Source organism: Apostichopus japonicus, chromosome 5 (genome assembly GCF_037975245.1).
Source record: "Apostichopus japonicus isolate 1M-3 chromosome 5, ASM3797524v1, whole genome shotgun sequence".
NCBI lineage: Eukaryota > Metazoa > Echinodermata > Holothuroidea > Aspidochirotida > Stichopodidae > Apostichopus > Apostichopus japonicus.
The window spans coordinates 10,373,171-10,388,061 of NC_092565.1; positions in this window are offsets into that span (position 1 = coordinate 10,373,171).

The window sequence follows — 14,891 nt, forward strand, 5'->3', positions numbered from 1 at the left end:
ATGTTGAGGTTTTCATAGACATTCCTGTATTTTCTAATGCAAATAGCTCTTTCAAATATTCTACTGCCCTTTTCCCTAAGTTGTCAAGTTTAGAGGATAAATCTGTCCTTCGTCTGGACAAACATCATATGTCTTTCCGCAGGTAGGCGTAGTCCCTCCATATATGATGGGCTGTAATTGTTGTACTCCCCAATCCTTACTCCTGTGAGTCCTGTAGCTGACTCACTGTACCTGTCCCAAATCCCTACCTTTCTCACCCCTCTGGAATCCATTTAAAATTCAACTATTAGACCACACTGCTACTACTGTAGTTGAGCATTAACTAGTACATTACGGTGGAGTATTTGCACATGAGAAAAATCAAAATAGAATATTTTGAAAAACAAAAGTCAATAATAAGTAGTTTATTATATTAACAGTATCAGTAAATGGAGCAACAATAAGCTGTAGGGCAGGTCCAAGCTATTGTATCCCTAGAAGCCAAATTTCAAACTTTACTGAAACACCCTAAATGTGGTGTCATGTTAAAGCTGAATTATTGAAGTTTCAGATTTTCATATTTTTTGAATTTTTTTGCCTATTCAAACAATTACAGCCAGCTAATTTGCATAAATTCAAATTGCAGTGTGACGTACGGGACATTTGGAATCCTATTTCGCTGCCAGCAATATGAACTTATTGAATATAAGTTATGTGGGACATGATACACCATTCCTTCCAATAATTTTGACATATTATGTTTGGGGGTTCATTAATTAAATATGCTAATTAGCTAGTGTCCAAATACTGATGTCCCGTACGTCACAATTTTCAGCACTTTTTTCAAGTTTTGATATGGAGGAACAATTTTTTTTTTTGTGATATTCTATAAAGTTCTAATTAAGAACATTGCTCAACAATATCCATCCCCAAAAAATTGAAATAATATTCACTGCAAATCTAATTATCAAATTTAAAAATGTGACGTACGGGACAAAATGTGACGTACGGGACATAGTGTGGTGGAAACCCTGTATATTAAACATGCATGGGCTCCAATGGGGACCTCTACTGGAAACCTTCCAACGCAAGTTTATTTTGTTGAAAGCTGGTAGTTGCAACTTGTAATCCCTGCATGCCTGAAGAGCACATCATGGCACCAAATAAACTATTGACTGATGACCACCAACAGCCCGGGTGTTGTTTGACTATTGGGAAGTCAATTGTGCGTGTGGGGGATACAGAATCATCTACAATGCTATTCAACATTGACACTGAATGAGGACGACTTCAAGAATGTTGAGTTTGCATTTCAAAATTTCGTAGGCCTATTGTGAAGTGTGACTATGATAATGTGCAACTATGTTCTTGTTTCCTGAACTTAGATAGTAGACATTGAGATTTTTAGTTACAAGTGTAGAGTTTCGCTCGCCCAATTTTGCATAGGACAATCACTCATGAGTTTGTCCAATAACCAGTATTAGGTCTATAGAGTTTTCTTTGTTGTACTATGTAGTTTCATAGATGGACATTACGTGGCATTACTGTGGACATTTTGGTATACAGACCTGTATTTTGATTTTTGAATGGGATGAATCATATTTCAACTTCAGGGTCATTAGTGGGGAGTATGATACAGTGTTGTACAGTATATACCAATTTTTAAACAGTTTTGCATCAAAACTTTGCATCTTGAATCATTTGTGGTCTAACAAAGCTAGAATTGATGTTCTGACTATTTGGTCTGGTAACCAGTATTAGGTCTAAAGAGTTTTCTTTGTTGTACTAGTTAGTTTCATAGATGGACATTACGTGGCATTACTGTGGACATTTTGGTATATTTGAATGGGATGGATCATATTTCAACTTCAGGGTCAATAGTGGGGAGTATGATACAGTGTTGTACAGTATACATACCAAAACAGTTTTGCACCAAAACTTTGCATCTTGAATCATTTGTGGTCTAAAAAAGCTAGAATTGATGTTATGAGTACTGATGTACCTGTACTGTATGTGTAGAGTAGATTAATACTTTATGCATTCCATGTTTTATGTGGAATGATCTCACAAGTACAGTCACTGCTCTTTTCCGTATCCCAGAAAGAAGGAAATATGGCATGAAATTACCAATGACATTGTTCTGGCATATCCAAATCAATGTTTTTATGTAGAAATCAGCTTGTTATGGTATATTCAGGAATAAAAATATGAGTTTTCATAGTCAATTTGTATATGGACAAATTGTCCCGTACGTCACATGTCCCGTACGTCACAGGACAATTTTCATTTGTGTAACCACTGTACTGGAATGGCTTCATATTTTTTTCTAATATGTTACAGCTTAGCCCTTGGAAGGTTAGGCTATTCACTAGTTATAACAGCTTGATCACTGCCCTCCCAATTTCAGAGCGGTTTCAGCTTTGCTCTTTAGTAAAAAAAACACAAAATTCTCTGGTCCCGTACGTCACACTGCACATTAATTAAGATGGGACCTAATTAAAGCAAGTGTAGGAAATCTTTATGAGTTTGTAATAAAGTAGCAGCAATAACAAATATGAAAACCTGAAAAAGTTTCTGGAAAATAGATTTTATATAACTTTTAGACAAATTTAAGTCTCTGAAATGTCCCGTACGTCACAGTTCAAATAGCTTGGACCTGCCCTGTAACAGAAACCAACAGGGTAGGATGCAGAGATATTTATATATTCAAAGCTTTTATTTAATGCAGTATGGTGCCTTGAATCAGCAATTACAGTTTTGATCTACCTGTACTGTAAGTACCCAGTTTATTTATGTTCTCTCATTAGGAATCCGGAGGGGCACAGCCACTATTTCGAGGGAGAGAATTAGAAATTGCCTTTGATTTTCATTGAGATGGCAGGGCACTACAGCAACTTTGTAGTTTTAGTAGGAAACAAGGCTATTTACATACACTTGTGAAAAGGCACCAAGGGGCATGGTTTTCAGAGTGAGAAAATGCATGTAGACTTGACAGCTTCTTCAAAACTGTATGTCAAAACCTTATTAAGGAATGTTAAACATTCCTGCAGGCTGCAGCTGCTCATTATTTACTGGCTCTTGGCATAAATTTTGCTGGAGTTTTGGACAGTCTTAGAGCCCTGACTTAGATGATAAAGCTGTAGGATGATCAAGAGGGCACCTAAGGCATTGAAAGGGTTAAAGGGCATACTGCAGTTGCTATCAGTGATGGATGATTATTAAGCTCATTAACTACCACAAGAGGTATAGTATTTTGCCATCGACCTGCTTCCTGACGTACATACAGTAGTCTTACGTTCATTGAGTGCGTTTTGTTTGTTCTTCTTTTACCCTCTGTCTGTCTACATTGTTGGTTCTCTTTTCTTTCATCTTCCGCTGCAGTTTATTCTCCCCACAAAAGGTCGCTATAGAAAATTTGGAGATATGGCTCAGTCCGAGTACAAGCATGGCTCATCTCTGAACATGGAGTCCAGTGGTAGCGATAGTTACAGCCTACAGGGACATTTTAACCAGTCATACAGTAAGTAAGTTTTACTCTCTAAAAATGTTTTATTTGAACCAAGGTTTTGTCAGGCTCTGGCAACATGTTATCTACCTTTTATTCTTTGGTAAAACAATTCAAAAATAAGACACTGACTGGGAAAAGTAAATGCAACATACTTTATTGAGACAAGTTATTGGATAATCCCGAACTGAATGTTTACTTACCATAAAAGTAACTGGTTGAAAGGTAACGATGTGTCTTGGTAACAACATTTAAACTATCTCAAGTTGTAAAGGATTGGGAAGGTAAATAAAAGTCGATTTGGGGTGGGGTGAGTGGAGGAGGGGTGGGCGGCTAAAATAAGTTTGTAAAGATATGATTTGTAAATTTACACTCTGAAACAGTTGACTGAAAACTGCATCGTGCATTTTAAAGTAGATCACTATCTATTTCTTGCTGTGAAGCAGAACTGTTTGTGACTTTGTGTTGAGTTGTTTTAATCTCATCTCCCTTCATATAATGTACAGTATAGGGAGATGAGATATTGTACTTCACCCCACATCAGAAATGTGAGTGAGTGAGTGTTTGTGTGTGCGTGGGTGGGCGGGTGCGTGGATGGGTAGGTGTGTGTGTGTTTGTGATTGAGTAAGTGAGCAAAATTAAGTATGCTGCAAACTCCTCCTAGACTCGAAGTCCTGTCAAGTTCAAGCTTGGTGGGTGGGTGCCTGACCATGTTAACTCAAGCCTGCGTGATTAATGACGTCAAAGAGGTCGAAGGTCAAGAAATCTAAAAATTGGTTTTTAGCCATTTTCTGCATGCCAACTTGTTGGACAAAGGCATCAACCACATCATATGTAAAGAATGAAGAGACAAAGTTTAAAACAAGACAGATTTAGCTGTTTAGGCTGTTTAGGTTAAAATTGGACTAAACTGTGCAAAAGAGTGTGTCATGAACTTCTCCTAGACTGTGAGTCGGATCAGGTTCAAACTTACTGGGTAGGTACCTGACCATGTACTGTAACTTGATGTTGGGTGATTGGTATAAATTTCAAAGGTGATAGGTCAAATACCCAGAAACTGTTGCCATTTTCTGCTTGTCAGTATGTTGGAAAAAGTCATTAAACCACAAAATATGTAGACTATGATGGGACAAATTTTAGAACTTATGCAGTTGTTAAGGTCAAGGTCAAAGTTCATTGTAGATCCGTTCCATCATAAAAGAGATTGATGCCATGGATCGCCATCTTGTCTTATGTTTTAATCGTTAGAGATGCTAAGATCCCATAACAAGGGAGTTTATTAGGCAAGTTTCATTCGTTTCTGTTTTTCTCGACAGGAAAGATATGATTGGTAAAGATGGCTACCTTCAAAGTATGCAAGGAATTAAGATGACTAATGAAGCAATTCCATGACAGAATGAAGGTGAGTGTTGTTAAAATTTATGTCCCCGCCAACCCCACCCCACCCCCGGAAAGAAGTATCACTAACCGTGATGAAATATCACTAAGTCATATTCAGGCTTACCGAAGGCGATGGAGTTCAACAGAGTTGAGGAGAGTGGAATTTTCCGAACGTTAAAGAATACATCAAGTTTATTTCCTTCGTCCTCAGATTCAGTGTATTTACAATTGGTGAATATTGTAAGGATAACAAGCTCGTTCCCTTTTTCCTAGAACTGAATAAGTATTCATGCTGTTTTGGATGCAGCCATGGGTGGGACCTAGATTCCCCATCTCTTAGATTTTGTCTGTAACCCCACCAAAACACATATCCATTACCACTAAACCCACTCCCAACTCTGTTGCTCCATTTACCTGAGAGAATCTTGCTATGAAATTGACTGACTTGCTACACAAGTGCAAAGATGTTGGCCATTTTTTTTTCATTAACAGAAACTCTAGTATTATCATCAATATAATGATAAACAAAATGGAGAAGCTTTCAGCACATGTATTCAAAATAGTAAACACTTACTTATTGCCTCCACTCCACCCTCCAGTTTATATATTCTGGCTTTGCTCTCTGATTATGGGCAGGTTTGAGATGTAGTACATTTCTCCATCCGTGTTATTGTCAGATATATAATGAAATGAAATAATGAGAATAAGAATTAATAAAATTGTAAAAGGAATGTTTCCTTCCTCGACAGCATGACTTTATATCCCTCAATAGTTCAGTAACTACCTAAATGACAAATGTACAGTAGGCTGAATTTTAGACACAATAATGTCATAGTCCACTAGAACCAGGTTAATTTGAGATTTTACACTCATACACTGCTGATCCAGTTTCAAGCTATTCACCGTTAAAATATGCTAAACCTCTGGTATGTTCCTTAAAAGGCTAACTTGATGATGTTATCAGCTCTTCTAGTACGGACCTTAATGTTAATGTTAACCCATTGCTTTACATAAATTCTAATAACTCACTCAACCAAAGCTTGATATTAAAACAACAACACCCTTGCCCTTGCACCCATTGAATGAAAATTAAACACCATCTGTCCAAAAGTTGACAAATATGTACTACCACTGTAAACATGTCATTTGAGACAGGTAAAACTCTTTTTGTGATTTTGTGTTGCATCTTTGGAACTGAGCTAAATGGTTAAAGTATTAGACTAAATACTGTAGTCTTGTCACTCTAAACCGATGAACCTCGTTTAATTAAAGGGTCGTTCCCTCAAAAATTAAAAGTGGCATAAAAAATCCAGCCTGGCCGGATAGCACTTTTTTTTTCAACAGTTCAAAATAACTGAGGTTTGTTCCTAAAGTCATCTTTTTTATGAAGTTTTCCTTCATGTCTTTCCATTGTAATATAGCTTTTAAATCTATTGCAACTCAAATACTTTCGGCCTTGATGTTGTAATATATTCCTTTTTTTTTTACATGTATTTTTACATTTCTTAATAATATTCTTTAACTACTGTACTGTAGTTGATACAACAATACTAGACATTTTACTAGTAGAGGGTTTAAAATGAAATTTTTTGTTGTTGATATTTCTGACATTACATAAGTTAGGAAAATAATTTAATGTTCTTACATCTCTGTCTGTGGCTCTGGCCCCCTCCCACAAAGAAAGTGCTACTCCCCCTGCTCCTCCCATCACCCAAGGCAATCCGTGTTTGCCCTTAAAATTATTGGCTATCGTCGACTCATTTGAGTCTTCAAATGTAACATGCATGATCTACACTTTATGCAGAGTACTTTCGTCTACATGGCTTGTGTATTCCTATCTAGTATTTTCTCTCATACTCTTTTTTTGACAGAACCACCTATGGTGTCCACCATGGAACAGCTCCCCGAGAGACCTCCAGAAGACTTAAATTTGGAAGAGACTTGGGAAGATGACGAAACATCAGACAGAGACAATAAATTGGAATCCCAAGCCCCTTTAGCCGATTCAGATCCCTTCTCTAGTCTCATTATGGACATGAAAGCCTCCATCTCATCTCCGAGTAAATTACGGTCTAACTCGGACCAGATCAGGAAAGGCTTACCAGACGATAACCTCCAGAAGGCAGAAGAAGACAGAAAAGTTTGTTCCAATTCTGGTAGCGACGTGCCGAACCCTTCATCAATCCAAAGAGACAAGCCGATGAGTTTCCTCCAAAGGGATTAGAAATAGGACTAAAGGTGAAGGAGAATCGGAAAGTGATATATGTATATATGTAAGCTTTTCTACTTTTTTGTATGACCATGTGTGTAAATATGAAGCACTAAGGATATGCAGTTTTCTTTCCTTGAAATAGCAAGAGATAAAATGGAGAATACTGTTATCAAAACTGTACTTAAAACGCTTGAAAAATTGCTTTCCTAAATTTAAAGGAACATTTTGGCAGAATTTTTTCTAGAGAAATCTATCTATATTTCATGCATAGTCTTGAATACTTCTGCAATACCATAAGACCATCTCTGCCCTGCACCTGAAAATACCGGTGTTTTTTTCTCTCTTGCATGCTTTCAAAGTGCTCTTCTCAAGGGTATCGTGTTGAAAATTTTCTCAGATTTACAGATGGAATGTATGAAAGGTTTTTCGTTAAGGATGGTCATGTGATGTGCTAAAAGATAATCTAATGCATAAAGAGTCTGTAAATTCAGAAGAGAGGAATTCATAAGCATTCTATGCCGGGAATCTTCGATTGATTCCTAGCCAAAGTGCAAAAGGAATCTAGGCGTGTATGTATGCAGGTAAACGTATGTATATGTGATGTTCCAACTTTGTAAATGGGATGACTCACCAAGCATATCTTGCATGAATTTCATGAAAATTAGGATGTAAATTTACAGCACTGAATTCTTTGGCTGCTCCAGTTATTGAGCGGAGTCAAAAGTCAATTGAGGTCATCAGCGGCATCTGTAGCATCGGTAAAATGTCATAGTTAGGTGGTAGGTCTCCCTCACTGAGCATTACACTTTGAGCAGTTCTGTTAAGAGGTCAAATGTTAATTGGAGTCATCAGCTGCCAAAAGCCTGAAATCCTTGTCGACATAGCTTAAAAATCAAAGCTGCGATTATCCTCATGCTCAGAAATGTACAAGAACTGAATGTTCTAGGAAGAGGTCAAAGGTTACTTAAGGTCAAATTCTGACCACCTTGATAACTCCAAAAGTTAAGGTTGGATGAATCGCACACCTGGTATGATGGTGCCCCCACTGCGAGTTCTCCATTGCAATCATTTCCTTTTGGTGAACATAATTTGGTCAACTTCAGTTTTAGTTTGTGAAGTGGCCCAATTTACTAATAGGTCTGAAGTAACCTAAAACAATGCATAAACAATCAATCAGGTAAATGATATCTGCTTCAGAAGTGATAATCATGTATTGGATGGTCTGAAAACACACCTCAAGTGATCCCTGGCAGTTGTCACTAGTTGAGTCTCAAGGGGGTAAACAGGTTGTCTGAAAAGTTGCCTTCTGTGTAGTCCATATATACTAGATGGCTTTGGTTTTAAAAATATGTTAGTTTATTGAAGGGGTAGGTTGGTGGCAGAGCTGATTTGCTAACTCAAAAAAGGTAAAAGGTAATGTCCATTTGCTCATACATATTCAACATCTATGGGTCTATATTTCACATAAAAGGAAGACTGTTCTTCCTGGATTTTAAACCTTTTTTGGCCATAAAACTTATGTACTGTAAAAACGTTATCAGTGACTGAATAGGTTGATGTCCAAAGAGTGAGTTAGTACTTTTTGTGGTCTAGGGAGTTTGGAATGTCTGAACATTTCTGGTTATCACTTAATTTCTTGAACAAATGTTAACTCACTAGACTCTACATCAGTCAGATAGCCAAGTGGGATTTTATGCAAATTATATTGCAAGGAATCACTATTCTTTGCCCCCTGTCTAGAGAATGCTAAAACTCCATTCTTTGGGTGGTTTGATATATATGCAATATTTGGTTGGCACTAAGTGGACATATTTGTTTATTTGTAAGTTTTGGTTAAGTTTTTTTACTTGTATTAAAGTATTTAAAGCTATTAAAGTATTAAAAGAAAATGTGAAAAATCGGTGGTAAGTTTTTTTTTTTTACTTGTGCTTTCACTGGAAGAATAAAAAGAGAACATGAGTTGAAATTGAACCAGGAACCTTGTAATGCCTAATTTTTTTATCTACCACTAGACCATATGGTGAGATGCTTCAGCAAGATGCATTCCAAATATTTAAAGATCCAGTTGTTGGGACTTAGGTGTTTTATAAAATATTTTCTCCTCCACTGAACCTTGTCAGGGAGAGGGTAGTAGCCAACTCGCTTCACCCGCTTGGGAACCTTGTCAGGGAGAGGGGTGGCAGCCAACTCGGGTACCGCTTGGGAACCTTGTCAGATAGAGTGCAGCTCCAAGGCTGCTTGGGAACCTTGTCAGGGGGAGGGGTGCCAGCAAACTCCTTTTACAGAACTCACTCACCCATCCAGGGCTTGAACCGAGCTGCTCAGTACCATCGCAGACGGCACTACCCATTACACCATTTTGGTTCCCAATGAAACAACCTTCGTTTCTTACCTTTATACTTCCACATGCTCCAAAGAACAGAAAAGTAAAAGGCTCTGGTTGGGTCTTGAACTCATGACAGTGTGTTTGTCTGTCTCTCTCAGTCCAGAGCACTAACCACTGCACCACAGCAACTGTTGAGAAATAATGCTCGTTTCTAATATTTCAACTTCAGAATGGAAGTAGGAAATTGCAAAAGATCAAAATGTTGTCTGGGGATCGAACTCATGGCAGTGCGTTTGTCTGTCTCTCTCAGTCCAGAGCACTAACCACTGCACCACAGCAACTGTTGAGAAATAATGCTCGTTTCTAATATTTCAACTTCAGAATGGAAGTAGGAAATTGCAAAAGATCAAAATGTTGTCTGGGGATCGAACTCATGGCAGTGCGTTTGTCTGTCTCTCTCAGTCCAGAGCACTAACCACTGCACCACAGCAACTGTTGAGAAATAATGCTCGTTTCTAATATTTCAACTTCAGAATGGAAGTAGGAAATTGCAAAAAATCAAAATGTTGTTTGGGGATCGAACTCATGACTGTGCGTTTGTCTGTCTCTCTCAGTCCAGAGCACTAACCACTGCACCACAGCAACTGTTGAGAAATAATGCTCGTTTCTAATATTTCAACTTCAGAATGGAAGTAGGAAATTGCAAAAGATCAAAATGTTGTCTGGGGATCGAACTCATGACTGTGTGTTTGTCTGTCTCTCTCAGTCCAGAGCACTGCACCACAGCAACTGTTGAGAAATAATGCTCGTTTCTAATATTTCAACTTCAGAATGGAAGTAGGAAATTGCAAAAGATCAAAATGTTGTTTGGGGATCGAACTCATGACAGTGCGTTTGTCTGTCTCTATCAGTCCAGAGCACTAACCACTGCACCACAGCAACTGTTGAGAAATAATGCTCGTTTCTAATATTTCAACTTCAGAATGGAAGTAGGAAATTGCAAAAGATCAAAATGTTGTCTGGGGATCGAACTCATGACTGTGTGTTTGTCTGTCTCTCTCAGTCCAGAGCACTAACCACTGCACCACAGCAACTGTTGAGAAATAATGCTCGTTTCTAATATTTCAACTTCAGAATGGAAGTAGGAAATTGCAAAAGATCAAAATGTTGTTTGGGGATCGAACTCATGACAGTGCGTTTGTCTGTCTCTATCAGTCCAGAGCACTAACCACTGCACCACAGCAACTGTTGAGAAATAATGCTCGTTTCTAATATTTCAACCTCAGAATGGATGGAGGAAATTGCAAAAGATCAAAATGTTGTCTGGGGATCGAACTCATGACTGTGTGTTTGTCTGTCTCTCTCAGTCCAGAGCACTAACCACTGCACCACAGCAACTGTTGAGAAATAATGCTCGTTTCTAATATTTCAACTTCAGAATGGAAGTAGGAAATTGCAAAAGATCAAAATGTTGTCTGGGGATCGAACTCATGACAATGTGTTTGTCTGTTGGTGTATAACAAAGACAAGGGTATCCTCTACTCCACGTCTAATTTTAATGTCGATAGGTGTTTCAGAGAGGACAAGAGAGGGACTGAAAAATTGTGCACTTATAAAGAACACGTATTTCTATCTTGAACTTTGGGACCACGTATCTCCCGAACGGAAGCAGATGTGGACCTGGGAGTTGCAGATTTGGGCTCCTGGGCATCGATTAACTCTTGTTGCGTCATTTAGGCGAAATCGAGTTTGGGTCAATTTTGGCAAAAATTGCAAGGGATTGCAAGGTATCCTTACAGTTTTTTTTTTAATTAGGTTTTTTGCCTCCCACGCCCTCACACAACACACAATTCGAAAATAAATTTCACATTCGTAATCAGCGTGTCGCGAACTACCAGAAAAGATACACATTTATCGCATTTGCGACAAAAAGTTTTTTCACCTCAAACTTGAAAAAGTAAGACCGAAAAACTTTTACGACGAACAAAGGATTAAAATCTTTTGTTGTCCCTAAAAGTTTTTCGCTTTTCTATTGTCCCTATGAAATTGCAAACTGGGCAATAAAAGTGTCATAAGAGGGCGCAAAGGCGATAAATGTGTATCTTTACTGGTAGTTCGCGACACGCTGATTACGAATCTGAAGTTTATTTTGGAATTGGCTACCAAAAAGAAGTACTTTTTTAACTTTTCAAGACAAAACACCCAGTTTTGGCGCAAATAGAAATAATATGTACAAAAACCCTTTCCCGGTCATATAATTACACGAAATTGGTGTATAACAAAGACAAGGGTGTCTTCTACTCCACGTCTAATTTTAATTTCGATGGGTGTTTCAGAGAGGACAAGAGAGGAGGCTGAAAAGAGGAGGTTTTCCAAATGGTGCACTTAAAAGAACACGTATTTCTATCTTGTACTTTGGGACCACGTATCTCCCGAACGGAAGCAGATATGGACCTGGGAGTTGCAGATTTGGGCTCCTGAGCATCGATTACTCCCTATTACGTCTTTTGGGTTAAATCGATTTTGGGTCAATTTTTGGCAATTTTTATTTGCGCCCAAAATAGGTTTTTTGTCTGAAAAGTTAAAAAAGTACTTCTTTTTGGTACCCAATTCCAAAATAAACTTCAGATTCGTAATCAGCGTGTCGCGAACTACCAGAAAAGATACACATTTATCGCATTTGCGACTACAAGTTTTTGCACCTCAAATTTGAAAAAGTAAGACCGAAAAACTTTTACGACGAACAAAGGATTAAAATCTTTTGTTGTCCCTAAAAGTTTTTCGCTTTTCTATTGTCCCTATGAAATTGCAAACTGGGCGAAAAAAGTGTCATAAGAGGGCGCAAAGGCGATAAATGTGTATCTTTACTGGTAGTTCGCGACACGCTGATTACGAATCTGAAGTTTATTTTGGAATTGGCTACCAAAAAGAAGTACTTTTTTAACTTTTCAAGACAAAACACCCAGTTTTGGCGCAAATAGAAATAATATGTACAAAAACCCTTTCCCGGTCATATAATTACACGAAATTGGTGTATAACAAAGACAAGGGTGTCTTCTACTCCACGTCTAATTTTAATTTTGATGGGTGTTTCAGAGAGGACAAGAGAGGAGGCTGAAAAGAGGGGGTTTTCCAAATGGTGCACTTAAAAGAACACGTATTTCTATCTTGTACTTTGGGACCACGTATCTCCCGAACGGAAGCAGATATGGACCTGGGAGTTGCAGATTTGGGCTCCTGAGCATCGATTACTCCCTATTACGTCTTTTGGGTTAAATCGATTTTGGGTCAATTTTTGGCAATTTTTATTTGCGCCCAAAATAGGTTTTTTGTCTGAAAAGTTAAAAAAGTACTTCTTTTTGGTACCCAATTCCAAAATAAACTTCAGATTCGTAATCAGCGTGTCGCGAACTACCAGAAAAGATACACATTTATCGCATTTGCGACTACAAGTTTTTGCACCTCAAACTTGAAAAAGTAAGACCGAAAAACTTTTACGACGAACAAAGGATTAAAATCTTTTGTTGTCCCTAAAAGTTTTTCCGTTTTCTATTGTTCCTCTGAAAAGTTGCAAACTGAGCGAAAGAAAAGGGCGCTCGACGTATCTTGCCAGTGATACGTGATTTCAAAGCAGTCAAATCAAACCTTTGTTTGTCATCTTGAGTTTTATCTGGACATTTATGAATAAATTGGTCAGTTCTGGCAAAAACTGAAAGGGGTACGTACCTGTTACGGGTTTTTTTAGGTGAAAAAACTTTTGTCGCAAAAGGCGATAAATCTGTATATTTTCTGGTAGTTCGCGACACGCTGATTACGAATCTGAAGTGTATTTTAGAATTGGGTGTTGTGTAGGGGTGTGCAGGGGGGACATAAAAACTGATTTATGATTTATGAAAAAAATAGAAATTATATAGACAAAAAGCCTTTCCCGGTCAGATAATTACACGAAATTGGTGTATAACAAAGACAAGGGTGTCTTCTACTCCACGTCTAATTTTAATGTCGATGGGTGTTTCAGAGAGGACAAGAGAGGGGCTGAAAAGAGGGGGTGTTCGATTACTCCCTGTTACGTCATTTGGGCGAAATCGATTTTGGGTCGATTTTTGATCAGTTTTGGAAAAACTGCAAATCATGCTTTTTGCCCCCGGTCGAGGGGGGGGGGCTATAAGAAACTTTGTGAGACATTTTTGTTTCGGTAAGGGAGTTTTATATGCAAAATTTTACGTTCTTGTGTTATAAAATGTAAGAGAAAACGTTGGGAGAATGTCTTAAAAAATTGGGGAGCGGCCGTGTCTACTCCAATACTCCCTACCCCGTGGCCGAGCTAGCCATATCAATTAGCAATAGTTTGGTTATTTCACCTGAATGACAGTTTACTATCATTCATGTCCGAAAGGGCAGACATGCAGTACGAGTAAAACAGCATGACTACCACCTCATGCAAACTTCCCCCTTAGTGATATGAGAAAGCATGAGTACCACTTCAAGAAGAATTCCTCCTCAATTGTATGAGATAGCATGAGTACCACCTCAAGCAAACTTCCCCCTTAGTGGTATGAGAAAGCATGAGTACCACCCTTAGAAGAAGTCCCCTTCAGTCAGTCGTATGAGGTAGCATGAGTTTTACCTCAAGTAGAATTCCTCCTCATTGGTATGAGAAAGCATGAGTACCACCCTTAGCAGAAGTCCCCCTCAGTCAGTCGTCTGAGGTAGCAAGAGTACCACCTCAAGCAAACATCCACCTTAGTGATATGAGAAAGCATGAGTACCACTTCAAGAAGAATTCCTCCTCAATTGTATGAGATAGCATGAGTACCACCTCAAGCAAACTCCCCCCTTAGTGGTATGAGAAAGCATGAGTACCACCCTTAGAAGAAGTCCCCCTCAGTCAGTCGTATGAGGTAGCATGAGTTTCACCTCAAGTAGAATTCCTCCTCATTGGTATGAGAAAGCATGAGTACCACCCTTAGCAGAAGTCCCCCTCAGTCAGTCGTCTGAGGTAGCAAGAGTACCACCTCAAGCAAACATCCACCTTAGTGGTATGAGAAAGCATGAGTACCACTTCAAGAAGAATTCCTCCTCAGTCGTATGAGATAGCATGAGTACCACCTCAAGCAAACTTCCCCCTTAATGGTATGAGAAAGCATGAGTACCACCCTTAGAAGAAGTCCCCTTCAGTCAGTCGTATGAGGTAGCATGAGTTTTACCTCAAGTAGAATTCCTCCTCATTGGTATGAGAAAGCATGAGTACCACTCTTAGCAGAAGTCCCACTCAGTCAGTCGTCTGAGGTAGCAAGAGTACCACCTCAAGCAAACTTCCCCCTTAGTGGTATGAGAAAGCATGAGTACCACCCTTAGAAGAAGTCCCCTTCAGTCAGTCGTATGAGGTAGCATGAGTTTTACCTCAAGTAGAATTCCTCCTCATTGGTATGAGAAAGCATGAGTACCACCCTTAGCAGAAGTCCCCCTCAGTCAGTCGTCTGAGGTAG